Here is a 5,000-nt window from a genome sequence, read left to right on the forward strand (position 1 = left end):
CTCTCAGAAAGATGTAATTCCAGAGCGGGCTGAGACTTCGCCGAAGCTTCACTGAACGACTAGTTGATGAGATGGATGGTGGGTGGATGGGTGCGTCCAGGGGGGGTGGGAGGGGGGCGTGGGGAGGGGGATGGGGCTGCCGGCTGGGAGTGGAGGGAGGGGGGGAGGGAAGGAAGGGAGGAGAAGGTGAAGGTGGTGTAGAGACGCTTGTCATGTCCCCCCCCCCTCCCCCACATACTCCCACCCGTTAGTTTTGAGGAGCCTGTCTGGTGACAACAACGTCTGACCGGAAGCAGAGGAAACGGAAGCAGGGGGAACGGAAGCGGAAGCAGAGGAAACGGAAGCAGGGAGAGTGACAGAGAGAGAGGAGAGGAGTGGGCGGAAGGTTTGTTGTTTACAACAGGAAGGTGGCAGAATGGAAAGACGCTCATCTGCCAATAGAGCGTCCGTGAGGGTCTGGGTTCGAATCCCGCTCTTGCCCTTTTCTCCCAAGTTTGACTGGAAAATCGAACTGAGCGTCTAGTCGTTCGGTTGAGACGATAAACCGAGGTACCATGTACAGCATGCTCTTGGCCGTGCTGAAAAAGAACCCACGGCAACGAGAGTGTTGTCCACTGGAAAAATTATGTCGTAGAAATCAACTCTGATAGGTACACAGATATATATATATATATATATATATATATATATATATATATATATATATATATATATGCATACACTCAAGGCCTGACTTAGCGTGTTAGGTTATGCTGCCGGTCAGGCATCTGCCTTTCAGATGTGGTGTAAGAAACAAACCGAAGTGTGGTGTAGCGTATATGGATTTGTCCGAACGCAGTGACGCAATGGCGCCTCCTTGAGAAACTGAAACTGGTATTTACCGGAGGAAGCTGCAGGAAAAACAACGGCCGAAAGAATTTGATGCAATGTACACACACACACACACACACACACACACACACACACACACACACGCACATGCACACACACACACACACACACACACACACACACACACACACACACACACACACACACACACGAAAACACACACACACACACACGAAAACACACACACACACACACACACACACACACACACACACACACACACACGCACACACACACACGCACACACACACACACACACACACACACACAGCCAGCCACAGATAATCTTCTCTTCCCTCTCCCTCTTTAATTCGTCTCCTTTTTCCTCTTCCATATTGATCAGAATCAACCGACAATGATCGATTTTCTACCAAAAGATTTAGTGTGACAGAAATAAACAACAAACAAACAAACAAACGAAAAGGCAACGTACATCTGAGCACCAGTGCATGTGTTTAATTCATGTTGGTATGGCTACTGTCGTTTCGATTTAGAAACTTATGTCCCCCTTTTTTTTCACTCCTATATGTATTTTCCTTTTTTTGGTATAAAAACAGGCAGTTGAATGTGGTTGCTTGCTATGTACTTTTATTGAATAAAACAAGTTTTAAAGAAAAGAAAAGGAAAAAAGAAAGAAATCTATGTCACAAGCAAAACAAAACAAAACACACAAAGGAACAACAACAACAACAACAACAAAGAAAAAAACCAACAAAAACAAGCAAAAACACCCAGATAAACTAAAATCAGATTAGTGTTCAGAAACGATCAAGGAGTTTTGCGTGTTTGAACGCTGTCAGGAACTGAATGCCAAGTTTGGCTCCTTGTTAAAGACACACAATGTTGTCCGCAAGCCACAAACAATGAAAAAACACACAATGTTGTCCGCAAGCCACAAACAATGAAAAAACACACAATGTTGTCCGCAAGCCACAAACAATGAAAAACACACTTCCTTTACCCTCATCGACCCCGCGCTTTAAACGAAAAGTACAAAAAAAGAGAAAACATTAAAACTAAATCATATATTAGCAAAAACACCACAACAGTTTGGTATAATTAATTACGTACGTTATCAATTAAGAACGGGTAGGGGGTTAATTAAGTAAAGTGAATCAAAAACTTTCCCCAATACCTCCGTCGCAATATAATCAAAATTGGTTCGGCGACGTACTGATCTAGATCCAGACCTCAGCGCTGCCCACCATTCATTACCTACCCTCTCTCTCTCATACCTCCTTCACCACCACCCGATCACCTCCCCCATCCCAACCCCCACCCCCCCACTCCAGCCCCTCTACCATCTGCCCCCCTTCTGCATCTTGGAAACCCTTCATTAGTTGGCTGTATAGTCCCTGGTCCCTACCACAGGAGACTAGTCGACATCATCGTTATCCAATGAATCTCGCCGATCCAATTACTTTCGTACTGGGCGACCTTTCCTGGTTTCCAAACCAGAAACCGGTGTCGGGTTTATTTTTTAGAACCACCACCCACTCGCTCGTTTGATCGTCTTCCTGAGTATTTTATATGTCTAAAAAAATATTTTTTGTTTTTGTAATTCTTAATGTCACGGATTCCTACAATAGATATAAGCCGAATCGATCCACAGAGAGAGAGAGAGACAGAATGTCATCTCCATTTAACGATGCGATATCACACACACACACACACACACACACACACACAGAGGAGAGCACGAAACGAGACCATCGAACAGTCTAGATTCAATGGGGGGTGGGGGAGGGTTAAAGGTCAAAGGTCCCAAATCGTTTTACGGCAATCAGGCAGTGAATTCAATTTAAAAGTCTTGGAATCAGTCTTATCCAAATATCTGCGGTAACGAAGTGGTAAATCAATTTGTTGCAAACGTACACACGCATACATTACAGCATTTTTTGTTTTGTTTTTATTTTATTTATTTATTTATTTGTTTGTTTGTTTTGTTTTGTTATTTTATTTTATTTCATTATTTTATTTTATTTTTATTTATTTTTTATTTATTTTTTTCTCAAGTCCTGACTAAGCGCGTTGGGTTACGCTGCTGGTCAGGCATCTGCATGGCAGATGTGGTGTAGCGTATATGGATTTGTCCGAACGCAGTGATGCCTCCTTGAGCTACTGATACTGATACTGATACTTTAGCCAGAACGTCCTTTTTACGAATTTTACGATTAGGCTTCCGACCATTAATTAATCCCAAACATGCACACGATCAATACCCCTTGTCTTCCAGCTGTGAAGTCGTTTGTGTGTTACTTTGTACGGTCGCTTCTACCGGTAAGGTGTTGCGGAGAGATGGGAGTTGGCGATCTGCGGCAAGACGGGAGACCTGGATATATCAGCGCCATGCTGACGGGCGAGGAGCGTGTCTGAAACTCAAGTCAGTAAGCAGTCGGCGTGGTCTTTCCTCTGGCTCTGAAGCCTGAGTACTTGGTGCTGTTTGTATTTTAGGTCTTCAGTGTATTCATTCACTACACATGTGTTTACTTAGGATTCACACGTTTTCTGGATGCATCTTTTGTTTCCTTTCAAATGTATATATTCTATACATGTGTTTACTTAGGATTCACACGTTTTCTGGATGCATCTTTTGTTTCCTTTCAAATGTACATATGCACTGCGTGTGTTTACTTAGGATTCACACGTTTTCTGGATGCATCTTTTGTTTCCTTTCAAATGTATATATTCACTACATGTGTTTACTTAGGTTTCACACGTTTTCTGGATGCATCTTTTGTTTCCTTTCAAATGTATATATTCACTACATGTGTTTACTTAGGATTCACACGTTTTCTGGATGCATCTTTTGTTTCCTTTCAAATGTGTATATTCACTACATGTGTTTACTTAGGATTCACACGTTTTCTGGATGCATCTTTTGTTTCCTTTCAAAACATCCACTTTACCAACCTTTTAATGCATGCTGTCTCCGCTTTGTTTTATTTCTGGATTTCGAAAAAGTCAATCTTGATATTGTTATTACAATCTCACTGTTCGCAATAACTGTTCGGATGCATTTTTGCCTCATCATGATAGGAACACCTCCCTCGTTTGAGGTTATAAATTTTCATGGCGGTAATTGGATTGGCGCTGAGTATTAATTTTATGCAAAAGGAAGTGCAACATTCCGTCACATACGATAATAATTTTCTTTTTTTTTCTTTTTTTCTTTCTTTTTGGTCTATTCACGAGAGTCCTGCAGAATCAGAGAGTTAAGGAGCCACTTTTAATGATATCTGTTGATGGCACGATTGCCAGTGGTAAGAACGTTTGATTCTGTTTCTAGGGAGGTATGGAGGTCAGTGGTTCAAATCCCTCCAGCACGTGGCAGGATATATAGTGAATGTCTGTTTTCAGTCCCCAAGGTAAAAATTTTTTTTTTTTTAAATGCAGAATTGTTCATGTCGTAACCCCATAACCACCGAATCATATTCAAGGGTGCATACATGTATAACAACATGTTCTCTCATTACAGATCCCGTTATCCAGGTTTTGAAGATCATGGAGACACTGTGTGTACATTCACACCAGAAGACCGAGTATAGCTGCCTACAAAGTAGGCTTCGACACATTCACATCAGAAGACTGGGTATAGCTACCTTCATAGTGGGCTTCGAGCGGTCATTCACGCAAAATCTCACCCTCACCCGTAGGAACGAGCAAACTGGGTCGCTTCAGCCCACGAGCGCGTAAGAAGATGAAGACGTTTGCCATAGCGGCTGTGAGGAATAAATTCAACATAAAAATGCCTGGTGGGGAGACAGATTGGAAAGGAAAATGAGGCGAGGGGAGGGGAGGGGGTGGTTGGTCTGGGTGGGGGAGGGGTTGGCTTAGTATAATGATACCGCTTCTGCTGCGAGTCTCTTGGGTTTTTCTGGTACTAAAATGGCGCTCTATGGAGAAATTGGGTCGAGCTCGCACGTATTTTGCCCCCTTGCCAACCACTCAGCCGACGTCACTCGCTCTGTATAAAAAGAATATATATATATATATATATATATATATATATATATATAATCTTTTTCTTTTTTTTCCGTTTGACCTTGATTCAAGATCACGTGGTCACAAAACCAGTTTGTCGTACATTTGCATGCAGGAAGTGGGGG

General features: G+C 42.5%; 1 protein-coding gene across 1 annotated transcript in view; it reads left to right on the forward strand.

Moving 5' to 3' along the window:
• The window catches only part of LOC143283312 (glutamate receptor ionotropic, kainate 2-like), a 609,057-nt gene that overhangs the window by 70,925 nt on the left and 533,132 nt on the right, over positions 1 to 5,000 (forward strand). The window lies entirely within an intron of this gene.

The sequence above is a fragment of the Babylonia areolata genome, chromosome 6, assembly GCF_041734735.1.
Source record: "Babylonia areolata isolate BAREFJ2019XMU chromosome 6, ASM4173473v1, whole genome shotgun sequence".
Taxonomy (NCBI): Eukaryota; Metazoa; Mollusca; class Gastropoda; order Neogastropoda; family Buccinidae; genus Babylonia; species Babylonia areolata.